A 15001-nucleotide genomic window follows, 5' to 3' on the forward strand; every position below is an offset into this window, starting at 1 on the left:
GGTTGACGGAAGGTGCAGCAGATGTAGTGCTTTTATTTCCACACAGATGACATCTATCTGAGGGAGCTGCATAAGTCCCAGGGGGATGGAGAGGCTTTCATAACAGACTGTTGGGCATGAGTGATGTGCAACTGAATCGATAGATGGCACCAAATGGTGAATCACGATACCTACAGTAACATGATCTTTAGGTCAATATATAGGATGCAGCAGGGAGGTAGTACCACAGTCTAGTATATACAGTCACGAAGCTCGATACATAGGGAACATCCATCCATAGATAGTTGCTAACCAGTAGGATCGCTACTATCGCCTTATTACAGACAATGCGAAATAGTACTGGCACAGTCTATTGTTCCTAGTAACCTCAACAACTCAAGCTTCGTGACTCTATATACCCTTAACAACACGCTAATCCCTTATTCATCTGTCGTAAAAAATCTTGGCTTCTTTTTTGATAATAATCTAAGTTGGAATTTTCAAGTTAAAGAAACGATAAAAAAAAATCTGTTCCTCCATTCACTGTTTGAGTCGCTTGAGAAATTTCTTGCCCTAGCAACTAAAACTTACCCTAGTACAAGCCCTAGTAATGCTGCACTTTGATTATTGTGACGTTTTGTTAAGTGACCTAAGTTCTGATCTGTCAGTCAAGTTACAGCGAGCTCAGAATATGTGCGTCAGATACGTGTGCAACATCCGACGATATGATCACATATCATCGTCCTTCGCAAGTCTCTCGTGGCTCTAACTTAAAGAACGCAGAACTCCACACTCTTTGTCTTTACTCTTTCGAATTCTGCACACCTCAACACCAAATTACCTTTCATCTCGTTTCTTTTATCTATACTCTAACCCCGGCGTAAATACCAAATCACTTATCTGTGGCACGCTAAGTATACCTCTTCATAGAACATCTTGTTATTCATCATCTTTTACAGTATCCACCTCGCGTCAATGGAATTCCTTGTCACAAAGTATTAGGGGCTGCAAGACAAACACCTTTAAAAACAGCTTAAAAGATAACCTTATTAGCATTTCACTCCAATCATACTGATTTAAACTATCACTGACTACATTGTTACGTCCACACCTGTGGAGTAACGGTCAGCACGTCTGGCTACGAAACCAGGTGGCCTGGGTTCGAATCCCGGTTGGGGCAAGTTACCTGGTTGAGGTTTTTTCCGGGGTTTTCCCTCAACCCTATACGAGCAAATGCTGGGTAACTTTCGGTGTTGGACCCCGGACTTATTTCACCAGCATCTTCACCTTCATATCATTCAGACGCTAAATAACCTAGATGTTGATACAGCGTCGTAAAATAACCCAATAAAATAAAAAAAGAAATACATTGTTACTTCTTTCTTTAGACATCATCCTGATAGTGCTTTATTTTCAAAATTGTCTCATAATAATCTGTTTTTATTATCTAACATTATTTGAAATATAATAACATTCTATGTATTTTAGCTTAATTCTGCTACACAGTTTATTTCAGTGTTTAATTGGTAGTTTATAGTATTTTGTTGTTTAATTCGTAAATAACTCTTGTATGCATGTAACTCTCATCTAAATCAAATTGTTGAATTCTTTGTAAGTTCATGCATATGTATATATACTTTTTGCTGGTTGAGTGGACGGCCTTAACTCTGCCAGCTAAAATAAATCATTATTATTATTATTATTATTATTATTATTATTATTATTATTATTATTATTATTATTATTATATACTAGACTGTGGTAGTACCATTATTTGCATACAGATAACATCTAGCAAAGGAAACTACTGAAGTCACAAAGGGACAGAAGTTTCTGAGTCCATCAGAGTGGGTGTTGTAGCTAAATTGAAGGCACCAAACAGTGAATCGCGATACTCACAGCAGTGTAGTCCTGAGGACTTCAGTAATGAGTGGCACAATATGCCTCAGGTTGTGGTGCAGACCTTTGTGCCCTCCTCAGAAAAAGGGGAAAAGATGCTAGGAAGGAAAAGGGAATAAGGATGACCAAAGAGAATATATTAGAAAGCTTTGGATTATTATCAATATATACATTATGTACATAAGTTGAAAAGAAAAGCAGGCTTATGCCTATATCGAAGAAGGAGATGTGGGCAAGGATTACAGTTGGGGTGGAGTTGCTTTATTCCCATTTCGACTGCCATCCTACCAATTCATCATTTTACCATGACCTTTCCAGCAACACATAAAGGGACTTCATCTTATCATTACAGCAGAATCCCTCTTATCCAGCACCAGACTAGTTCCGGATACAAGATTTTGCCGGATAATTGAATAAATACCAATATGTACGTATTTCATTGTGCCAAATGTTGAAACTGCAGCCATGTGAAGCTTATTTCTCTGTCACTTGCTCATAACTGAATAAACATAGAAACTGTATGGATTTTCCTTATTAAAACACATGACACAACACAAATAATACACTAATTTTAGGTTTGAATATTCACTGATAATGAAAGTTCATGCGAACTTCCTAATGTGGCAACACTGACAGCCCAAACATAATTAAATAAACATAAAAACTGTGTAGATTTTCTTTATTAAAACACATCACACAACACATATAATAAACAAATTTTAGGTTCGAATATTCACTAAAAACGAAAGTTCATGCGAACTTCCTAATGTGGCAACACTGATGGCCTGAACATAATTAGTAAACATAAAAGCTGTGTGGATTTTCTTTATAACACATCACACAACACAAATAATATACTAATTTCAGATTCGAATATTTACTGAAAACAAAAGTTCGTGTGAACTTCCTAATGTGGCAACACTGACAGCCCAAACATAATTACATAAACATAAAAACTGTGTAGATTTTTTTTGTTAAAACACATCACACAATACACAAAACACATAATAAACAAATTTTATGTTCGAATATTCACTGAAAACGAAAGTTTGTGCGAACTTCCTAATGTGGCAACACAGACAGTCCAGACTGTAGTAATGTGGCAGATTTGAACTTTTTTTTTTGCCCTGCCAAAAGTGCCATTGTTTTGGTATTGCTGGATATTTGGGTGCCGGTTACGAGGTATTTTACAATATCTGTCATATAGATGCCTGGTAATGTGTATAGCTTTATTCCATTTTTATAACTTCTTCCATTGGGCTTGTATTTTAAAATTTGTTTTGAAATTTTGCTGACATATACGTATTCTGTGATTGACCATTATAGTTGATATGTTAATTACATACAAATTGTGTAATGCAACTTTAGTTTGTCTAAAATGTCTTCATGTCTTGCCTGATACAAGATACTTTAACATAGTACAGAATAAGAAACGGCAGAAAAATCATCATATACAGCAATGGCGTTCATTCAGGGTAGGCTATATATGCTGCACCTAACCTGGCTTTTTTAATATTAACAATAAATTGTATTTAAAGATATTACTAGTTTCAGAAGCTAATAAATATCCATTTTTTTTTTACATAAATTACTTTTTCTTTCAAATCTAGTCTAACTTTGCGCTGTCTTGCAGGCAATGCAACGAGCTCTACTGTACAGCCATGATCATGTGTGCCGCAACGAGTTTTCTCTTGTCTTCTATCTTGCCTCGTTGGCTTGCCTGCTCTCTGTATGCAACCATTTGGTTTGTTATGTCGGTCCAGTAGGCGCTAAGCAGATGTGCTTTGGCGGTGATTTCTAATTCCAAGAGTATTGGTATGTAAAAATAGAAGTAAATAGTGTTTCATTATTGATGCAAAAGTGTAAATTGAAGGGTGAGTGTCATATAATGACTTAAAATAAGTACACAATAGAAGAAAGCCTGAAAAAGTCATTTGATTGCCGTTCTTTCAATGAAAAAGCGAAATTGTAACTGTGGGAAAGCCTGTGTCAGAACTCGTGGATGTGAAATTAAAACATAAAAAAATAGGTGGCATATTTTCAATATTTTATTATAAATCAATATGAAAAAATTATTCGTGGTAAATATCCTCAAGAACTGAAATTTAAGTGACTACACACAGCAGTCTGAACTGTATGAGTTGACATCATTTGTTTTGTTCATTACCAACACATTAGCATCAGTCGAATGAAATCACTTGAATGATCAACTCAAGAGTAAGAAAGATTGAACAACTCAGCCTTGATGTCAGTAGAGAAGAAAAAGAAGAAGAAGAAGCTACAAGCACTTAAAATTCTGCAACATTTTACAGTGATGTTATCAATGAGTTTACAAAGCAAAAGGAAAGAATTGAGTTTTCCTTCAAGTAAACAAGATGCAATTCTTTAAAATTTTGTGTTATTTCTTTATTAGTTTTGTGCTCATTGTCGAAATCTGCTAGAATAATTTAATGAACATAATACGTAATATGCTCTAGAGTATGCCATTAGGAAAGTCCAGGATAACAGAGAGGGTTTGGAATTGAACGGGTTACATCAGCTGCTTGTCTATGAGGATTACGTGAATATGTTAGGAGAAAATTCACAAACGATTAGGGAAAACACGGAAATTTTACTTGAAGCAAGTAGAGCGATCGGTTTGGAAGTAAATCCCGAAAAGACAAAGTATATGATTATGTCTCGTGACCAGAATATTGTACGAAATGGAAATATAAAAATTGGAAATTTATCTTTTCAAGAGGTGGAGAAGTTCAAATATCTGAGAGCAACAGTAACAAATATAAATGATACTCGGGAGGAAATTAAACACAGAATAAATATGGGAAATGCGTGTTATTATTTGGTTGAGAAGCTTTTATCATCCAGTCTGCTGTCAAAAAATCTGAAAGTTAGAATTTATAAAGCAGTTATATTACCGATTGTTCTTTATGGTTGTGAAACTTGGACTTTCACTTTGAGAGAGAAACATAGGTTAAGGGTATTTGAGAATAAGGTGCTTAGGAAAATATTTGGGGTTAAGCGGGATGAAGTTACAGGAGAATGGAGAAAGTTACACAACACAGAACTGCACACATTGTATTCTTCACTTGACATAATTAGGAACATTAAATCCAGACGTTTGAGATGGGCAGGGCATGTAGCATGTATGGGCGAATCCAGAAATGCATATAGAGTGTTAGTTGGGAGGCCGGAGGGAAAAAAACCTTTAGGGAGGCTGAGACGTAGATGGGAAGATAATATTAAAATGGATTTGAGGGAGGTGGGATATGATGATAGAGAATGGATTAATCTTGCACAAGATAGAGACTAATGGCGGGCTTATGTGAGGGTGGCAATGAACCTCCGGGTTCCTTAAAAGTCAGTAAGTAAGTAATACATAATATACTTCTAAAGCTGGATTATAAAATATTGTCGTAGTAGTGACTTTGAATTATCTCTCTAAAAGAAAAGCCTACCCTAAGGAAGCAGACACCGCATACGACACTGATATGCAGCATGTAACTATTGTATGTTAATGAAATTACAATTTGAAATTAAATACAGGTTAAAAAAAAGTTTAAAATGTGCTAACATCATTTAATCTGTTCTGGCTATAGGGCGTGCATTCCAGGGGGGCTTTTGAAGAGATTTCCCCGCAATAACTTGCAGCTTATGATTCAGACTGGTGCCAAGGGTTCAGCTGTGAATGCTATGCAGATCTCCTGCCTGCTGGGTCAGATTGAACTGGAAGGCAAGAGGCCTCCACACATGGCGTCAGGCAAGGCACTCCCCAGCTTTCCTCGCTACGACACATCGCCAAGAGCCGGAGGCTTTGTGGATGGAAGGTTCATGACTGGTATCAAGCCACAGGAATTTTTTTTCCATTGTATGGCTGGAAGAGAGGTACGGATAAAAAAATTGGTATTATAAACGTGACACATTTTTTTCTTATTCATTTTACGCCTTTTTCAACAGTTCAGGTATTACTGGACACTTACAGTGACCAAAAATTATCAATTTTGTCACTTCTAAATTTGAATTCATTTTGTACTTTAATTCTTTAGGTTTTTAGGTTAAGAATGTGTTTGTTTTATGTAAAACTGATACATGGTTTTCGAGAAATAAGCATTTTAGTGCAACACTGCAGATTTAAAGAGGCCCCAGGTATGCTCAGACGTCATTCCTTACATTTTACTACAGGCCATGCACTATCTTAAATTCAGCAGTTTAAAAAGAGAATCACGTATCTGTCATGGCTACAACAGAAATTAGAGCAGTTTGAAAGAATCGTTACAGAATTTAGAAATCTCACTATTCGTGAGCTGCCACAAGGGACAAAGAGTAATATGTATGTATTTAACCACAATATTTCACAGTATTCATGAGAATACTAATACTTGTTTTCATGTATGTATTTAACCACAATATTTCACAGTATTCATAAGAATACTGATACTTGTTTTCATGTATGTATTTAACCACAATATTTCACAGTATTCATGAGAATACTGATACTTGTTTTCATGTATGTATTTAACCACAATATTTCACAGTATTCATGAGAATACTGATACTTGTTTTCATGTATGTATTTAACCACAATCATTTCTTATTTTCAGGGTTTAATTGATACAGCTGTGAAAACCAGTAGGAGTGGATATCTCCAAAGATGCTTAGTTAAACATTTGGAAGGTTTAGTAGTTCATTACGACATGACAGTTAGAGACAGTGATGGCACTGTAGTGCAGGTATGACAATGAACAGCAGTCACCATTCATTTGTTCAAAAGTAAAGTGATATCGGTAATGATGATTGCAGTATGGGTCCAAATCTATTACGATGTTTTTGCACAGAAACAGCTGTGTGAAAACCATTCTTATAATATTGTAATCGCAGCCTAGCATTTTTCAGTGATAAAAGAAGTCTTCTTTATAGGACGTGCAGACTATACTAACTGACCATATACTCTGCGCATGTTGTCCTTAAAGGCTTTATTTACAACAAACCTAAAGCAGTCAACCATAAATTCCTCAGTCATGCAACCATTTTGTGCTTGAAATAGAACACCAGGGTGTTTAGGAAGGTTGAAGACTATTGCTTAAATGGACCATGCTCTGACACCAATAGCCAATAGCAAATTGGAAAAAACGACGTGCACAGTACTGATCCAATACATATTTACAGCTTGGATCAGTATTGGCTGTGAAGCGTTTCAAAAAGTGCTATGTTTCTAAGAACATGGATAGCAGTAAGGATGACATTTTGTAGCAGGTTTACTTACTTACAGTGTCGCCACAGTCTACTATATACAGTCGCGAAGCTTGAGGTGTTTTTTTTGCAAATCTCGTGATAAAGCGCTCCAAGCGGTTAGCAACTAGAAACAATAGACTGTCCACTGTCGACTTTGGACTGTGTCGTATTTCCATCGAGTGCTAGCTCGTTGCGTATTTCACATTGATGCTTGTGAAATGTTCGTTATTGGTTGTAATGAAAATGTTAATGGCTAAAATATAATAATTGGAATAATAATATGGGACAAGGAGGAGACGTTTGTAGTGCTATAAATTGTAGCAACAGTAAGAGAAAGAGGCCAGAGTTATCCTTTTTCCGATTTCCGAAAGATTCAGAAAGGTTCCTGGGTTTCCACAAGAATGCTGTGCAGAAACAAAACTCTTAATTTTGAAGTTCTTTGTGACTGTTAGAATACATTATATCCTTAAATTTCACAATGAAATGATTCAGTCTAACCGAAAGGACATTAGATACTGGTTAAAGTTCTGTCACTTAGGCTGCTAAATTTCCAGAGAAATAAAGGTTAGGTCTACTTTTTTTTTCCAGAGGATATATTTTTAATTATAGCTATTAATTTTGTTGTTATTTTTATGTGTTATTTTACTAAAGACATAGAAAAATTAAGTTTGTTTTAATGAAATTTATTGATCACGTTTTATTTTCAATTCTGGTGGGATTATTATTGCTTAGGCCTACTTTTTTTTTCAAAGGATATGTTTTTAATTATAGCTGTTAATTTTGTTGTTATTTTTATTTGTTGCTTTACTAGAGACGTAGAAAAAGTCTGTTACAATAAAATTTATTGATCACGTTTTATTTCCAATTCTGGTGTGATTATTATTGCTTAACCTCATCCCACTTTGTTAACTACGTAAGCCTACACTACAAGTACCGGTACACGTAAGTTACTCCATTAATTCATATTTCCATTATTATTGTTGTAAAGGGAAATGCAAATTAATATTTATTGGTTTCATAGTTAATTATCGCTATAATCTTGAATGAGTGAAGCCATTATAGTAAATTTCAGTTCGTTTTGGACAAACAAAAATTATATTAACTTATTTCTTGCAGGTATCTTCGAGTTTATGGTGGAATTTAATATACTTCATTAAGATAATAAATTAACTTTATCCATTTAATATTTAAATTATGGAAGGAAGATGTTAATTTTTCCAAAAGAACACAACGAAAGTGTAACATATTTTGTCGCCTACTAGGAGAGAGATCTGCGATGATGAGGTGATAGTAGCGATCCTAGTGGTGGGCAACTACCCATGTTTGCATTTTTACTACATATTGAGCATCGCGACTGTATATAGTAGACTGTGGTGTTGCCCTGAGTAGCACAGTTCGTATAGTGCAGGCCTTCTGTGCCTGAGGTTGTGGGTTCTATCCCGGCCAGGTCGATGGCATTAAGCGTGCTTAAATGTGACAGGCTCATGTCCGTAGATTTAATGGCATGTAAAAGAACTCCTGTGGGACAAAATTCTGTCACACCAGTGATGCTGATATAACCTCGGCAGTTGTGAGCGTCGTTAAATAAATCATAATTTATAATTTTTATTTTACTTACGGCATTTAAGGAACCCAGAGGTTCATTGTTGCCCTATCCTGAGCAAGATTAATCCAGTCTCTATAATCATATCCCACCTCTCTCAAATCCATTTTAATATATCCTCCCATCTGTGTCTCGGCCTTCCCAAAGGTCTTTTTCCCTCCGGCCTCCCAACTAACACACTATGTACATTTCTGGATTCACCCATACGTGCTACATGCCCTACCCATCTCAAATGTCTGGATTTAATGTTCCTAATTTTGTCAGGTGAAGAATACAATGCGTGCAGTTCTGCGTTGTGTAACTTTCTCCATTCTCCTGTAACTTCATCCTTCTTTGTCCCAAATATTTTCCTAAGCACCTTATTCTCAAGCACCCTTAATCTCTATTCCTCTCTCAAAGTGAGAGTCCAAGTTTCACAACCATGCAGAATAATCGGTAATATAACTGTTTTATAAATTCTGTCAGTTTTTTTGAGAGCAGACTGGGTGATAAAAGCTTCTCAACCGAATAATAACAGGTATTTCCCATATTTATTCTGCATTTAATTTCCTCCCGAGTATCATTTATATTTGTTAATTTTGCTCCAAGATATTTGAATTTTTCCACCTCTTCAGAGGATAAATTTTCAATTTTTATATTTCCATTTCGTACAATATTCTGGTCACGAGCAGTGGCGTAGCCAGACTAATTATTTTGGGTGGGCCAGATATGCAGGGTTTAGAAAGTACCAGACCCATCTCCTGACAATGCCGCTGCCGTCAACTCTCTTGAAACTCCTTCTTGGAAGTCTTATTTAATAACATGCAAAATTATGATAAACAATCATGCAAGGCATACCTATACAAACGCTTCATAAGGTGAACTGGAGCTGTCGAATTTCCTAGCAACGAATCTATTGATTGCTGATGATGGATCCTTCAACAAATCCCAACTTTTCTCCCTCTCAATGGATAGAATTGCTAGATTACAAAGTGTAGTGCTTGACATGATTGTCGAATTTTTCTTCGTTTCAGAGCTTTGAAAAGTTTTATATCATTGCCTTAATGAAGAACGAACATTTACTAATATCCATTTTTGGAGACTGAGGTGCTTCCAATAATGAATTTGCAAGAGCAAAAATATTGTTTAAACATACCAAATAAAATAAGGCGTCAAATTTTTCTAGCTGATGCAACAATTCAGTAGCCTCCATGGCTTCCTTCTTTTTATCGCTGCCAGACAATTTTTTAGGCCCAACCCAACACAGTTAAATTGACTCTTGAAGAAATGAACGCATTTTTTACTTCTTACCTTAATGCTATCGACTGCAACTATTGCTCTGGATCCATGGTTTAGTTTTAATGTTGAGTATTTTCCACAAAAACGCAAAAATTCGCATATTTTTTGGGAGGGCCCACCTGGCCCACCTGCTGGCTACACCACTGGTCACAAGGGATAATCATATACTTTGTTTTTTCATGATTTACTTCCAAACATATTTTACCATCTGAAAAAGAATCCAGTTCCAGTTACAAAATGAATTTTTTCATTTTATAACATTTACAAAGTGTAAATCTTATTACATAGAGATATAGAGATATTTTTATTTTTCTATATAGAACATCTGAAAACTTGAGGTCGTATTATGTTCGAGGTCATATTAGATTTTTGCCAGTATGGTACTTATTGGGAGAGTGTTGTCTCTAAAGTTAAGATTTAAATATGCATGTATTGTCATGTTAAGTGTATTGATTATATATATAGGCGAGAGTCGGGTAGTATCGGACATTGGGTAATATCGGACAGTGAGTTTCTTTCATCTACCACACGATGATAGTACCTGATTGACATGGTTACGTTTCTATGATGTCGCATAGAGAAACGTAACCATGTCATTCAGGTACTACCATATGGTGGTAGATGAAAGAAACGCACTGTCCGATATTACCGATGTCCAATACTACCCGACTCTCCCCTATATATACACAGGGTGGAAGTGAAATAACCTTGCAGATTGAAAGGGACGATGGGGGTACGCTCAATGAATAGGAAACCTATATTACACTCCCTTCTCTAGCTACAACGTTGCGATGTGGATTGCATCATTCAGTGGTTTTTTAATTAAATTTACACGAAAACCGCCCACATTATTGAACTGGACAGAGGGATAAATGATTCTTTATTAGATTTTCTATCAGTATGGACAAGAATCACAATCCAATTCGCAATAGTTACCAAATAAGAGGGTGTTAAACATTTAGGAAAAAACATTTTTTTGTGAGAAAACTTATAACTCGCTACCAATCTGATATTACAGTTTTTTGTTACATACAACATGCGCTATTCACTCTAAAAATCTGCAGGGTTATTTCACTTCCACCATATATGTATATATATATTTGGGGGGGGGGGGGTTCTCTCGATGAAATAACTTACAACTTGTTTTTGAATAAAGTGTGTATTTAATGTTGGTTCCTCTGAATTTTTTTTTTTTCGCAGTATTTTTCAAAGAAATTCCGAAATGCATTTTTTGAAATCAAGTCCTTGCACATGTCTTTCCAGAGCTCATGTACTCGGGGTTAGCTTTGATGCAAAAGTTTTCGAAGTCATTGCTTCCTTGTAATCTTCTTCATAACAAGTTGGTCTGAATATGTTGCCTGCCTACTAGGAAAGGGGCCTCTTTTATTGAAGATTGTATAATGTATACAAAACTTAAGTTACGCATAAAAATTGCGCTTACAAGTAAACCTTCAGGCGGGATAAGAAACAAAACAAATGCGTTTATTACCGTTCAATTAAGCATTAAAACCAATGCAAAATACGTAAGTTCTACAACTCGAACGCAAAGAACACCAAAGATCGCGACCAATCAAGATGCAAGTTGATATAAGCTACTTAGGCTAGATTGCAAACACATATATCACACAGCAACAGCCTACTAGACGCGAGAGGGAAGACAGTGCTTCTCTAGACGCGCTGTCAGTTGTAGCCTACCTTGCAGTTTGTGTAATGTTATGTACAGTGAGCTGAAGAAGATGAAACCAGCGGTTAAAATTCTGGATAAACTAAAAGAAGGAGACAGGCTGTGAAATGTCGCGAAGGAAACTTGAAATTGTTGATGATATATACTACTTACTAAAGAATTATGGATCGGAAGCAGTTGAAGAAAGTCATACTCTGAACCTGATGAAAATGAACGACGAGATGATGATGATGATGATTATAATGACATGTCTCATGTATGAGAATGCGAGACTGGAAAAACAAATACTACATCAGAAGAGGAATCAAGTACTTCACAAATTCCGGTTCTTTATATGCTCTGTCCCTTTCCAAAACATGCCGAGTCATTGACTTTGAAGAAAAATGTAAGGTAATAGTGTATTGGATCACTGACCAACAAAAAGAAAAAGTTTAACCAGGTCATGGAGCAGTGTGAAACATAAATTCACATGGCTAACACACGAAAGTCAACTCTACAAAATGAAGCAAGCTGTCAAACAACAAAACAATGTTATGAATAAATTGAAATAAGTGCACGAAGAACATTTGGGGAATTTTGTCTGCGGCTGTTATGAAATGAAATTGTAAGAAAAGTAACATAAAAGGAATTGGTCGCGATTTATTAGGCATAGATTAAAAATACTTCAACGCAAGTTCTTCCTGGTTACATCACTTTGAACATCATTGTCAGCTGAAAAATATCATATGAAACAAAGTGTCAGGTACATGAAAAGACTGCTCTTGAACAGACAATCCAAACTTTCAAACGTGAATAGCCTACACGTCACTTATGGACACATACAATGAGGATCATGTGTTTAATGGAATGTGGATTCCATAAGAAAATGCTTTTCGGCAAACATTAGAACGTCAAGTGAACCAGTGAAGTGTATGGTGTCTTGCAATTCAAAGGAGCAACTACACATTTCTACACTATAAAGCCAGCGGTTTCTAAAGCTGGAAAACTGATCCAAAGTTACTACTGATTCTTCAAGAACCACAAGGTATAAGTGCAAGAGTTCCGGAACGCATTTTCCAGTCTGTCAACCTTGTTGTAAAATGGACTTGGTAAGGAAAAAATAACCAAAAAAATATGGATAAAATTCTTACAAGAAATATTCCTTCCAACTCTGCAACACGCAATCTTCTGCTGTTGAACTCGTATGGTGTCCACTGCGACGAAAATACAATTAAGCAAATGATAGAAGAAGGGCACTATGGAAAACTAATGGTGAAAATCATAGACCTACCACCAAATACGACTTATGACCTGCAACCTTTTGAGGAGTATTTTTTTTCGAATGTAGAAGCATATGATTCGATAAATTTTCCATAATGTATATTTTGACGATTGATCTGATATAATACAATGCAACAATATACTGAAACTACAGATGCTTGTTTTCCAGGGTTTCTTTCTCCACGATTCCAACAGGCGCATCGGTGTGGTTGGGTGTTAGCTGGATTGGCATCCAAGAGTGGAAAACGTGGACAAAGCACTACGGAGTACTTCAGTACTGTATCCGAAATTACAAGGATTATATACGACCTGTGCAAAATCAGCTTAAAGTGCGGATTGTGTTCTGATTTTGTTTTTCCAACGTTGTTTCATTAGGTATCACTTTTGTGCGACCTATGTTCCTGGATAAAAACAAAAACAGATTCTGGAAATACGATGCATTAAGATTTAAGTAACACTATGACCATATCACCGATTAGCTCCTTATGCATTAATCACTAGTTGAAGGTATGTCTTCTTACTGCTTAAAACCTCATGTTCTGCATTGTGTATTGCAGTTGTTAATTGCTGTCGAGATACAAAATTTGAGGATTATTAATATTTTATTATGCTGGTTCCAATAATATTAATTTCATTTTATTGTTTTTTATGTCAGGTGAAGGTTTACTTGTTAGATGTTTGCTGCATGCTTGACAAACCATTACTTTTTTCCATTAGTGCTTGGGGCATATTCGCCAGTGAATTTAGGAATTGTTTATTTTGCTTTAATAACAGAGCTTTTGTACATTTCAACACAACATGATCCACAGACATATATATATATATATGCAGATGTATGTTTCACTGAGTCACAATGACTGTTAACTCGGTAGTGCTGTTAACAGTATAAATATGAATATATAAGATATTTTTTCCTTCTGTTTCTATCAAACACGGACTAATGTCCTGTGCACCGTGTGATAAACAAATGTTGGTGAGTTGTGAGCTGGCCACAGAAACAAATTATCTTTCACTGTTTTAATATAGACATGGCAGAAAGAAAAGTGTGTTGGAAAAGAAAATTTGCGATTGTAAACAGTTAGGAACATCTATTACAAAAACTTTTAATCTCGCATTTTTCAAAAGTTTCGCCCTTTGTCAAAAGCATATTATTTGAAAAAATGAGGGGAATAAAAACAGTACTTCTTCAATTACACAAGGACAATGTGACAAATGTCCATACGTTTATTTTGTCCTATAAAAATATGATGTGTCTCTCCACATTTTCACTACTTGAATTAAATATTTTAAAATAGCAGTCCATTTATTTTGAAGAACTATATCGTTTAAATTAGCATACAAAATTTCAGCCCTTTATCTTAAGTAGTTTCTGAGTAAATGGTTCCTGAATTTAGAACAACATTTTTTTTTCTCTTAATTACTCACCTGCATGTATTGTATATGTGTGGATGGCAGTTTTTATCTTTGCATACATATTTTTTAGTTTTTCATTCAACTCACCTATGTGCTGTATATTGTACGTGTGTGTACAGTTTTATGTCAACATGTCATACATAAGTACTAAATAATAACTGCTGTTTATGAAGTTCAAACATAATGTGAAGATTTGAAAAAAGCATGTCCATGTTCAGCCAGTATTTTGTTTTATCATTATTCTTATCTGTTTTCCAATTGCATTGAAAGTGCAACATGGAATACAAGAATATACATAGATATTACGTTTCTGTTTTTAGTTTGCTTATGGTGAAGATGGGAAAGATGTCATGAAAGCCCAGTTTCTGAAGAAGAAACAAATCCCATTTCTTGCAGACAATTATAAAGTGATTAAGAATTTTTCGTCAGAAATGTTGGATGATGAACAAACTACTGCTGACATAGCACAGCGAAAAAAACAGGTAATTTTGATTTTCATATACAGACTTAATTATATCATATAACTAATTAATTATATACAACAATATATAATAACTAGACATCGGATTTTTAGGCACTAAAAATTGCAGTTTTAGGCGCCTAAAATAAGCTCAAAATTTGTAAAATTAGGCTCTATTTTAATGAAAATAGGCATT

The 15001-nt window shown here is 35.4% G+C and overlaps 1 pseudogene; it reads left to right on the forward strand.

Moving 5' to 3' along the window:
- Nucleotides 1–15001, forward strand: part of LOC138715740 (DNA-directed RNA polymerase I subunit RPA1-like) — a 188282-nt pseudogene that overhangs the window by 78331 nt on the left and 94950 nt on the right.

This window comes from Periplaneta americana, chromosome 15 (genome assembly GCF_040183065.1).
Source record: "Periplaneta americana isolate PAMFEO1 chromosome 15, P.americana_PAMFEO1_priV1, whole genome shotgun sequence".
In the NCBI taxonomy this organism is placed as follows: Eukaryota; Metazoa; Arthropoda; class Insecta; order Blattodea; family Blattidae; genus Periplaneta; species Periplaneta americana.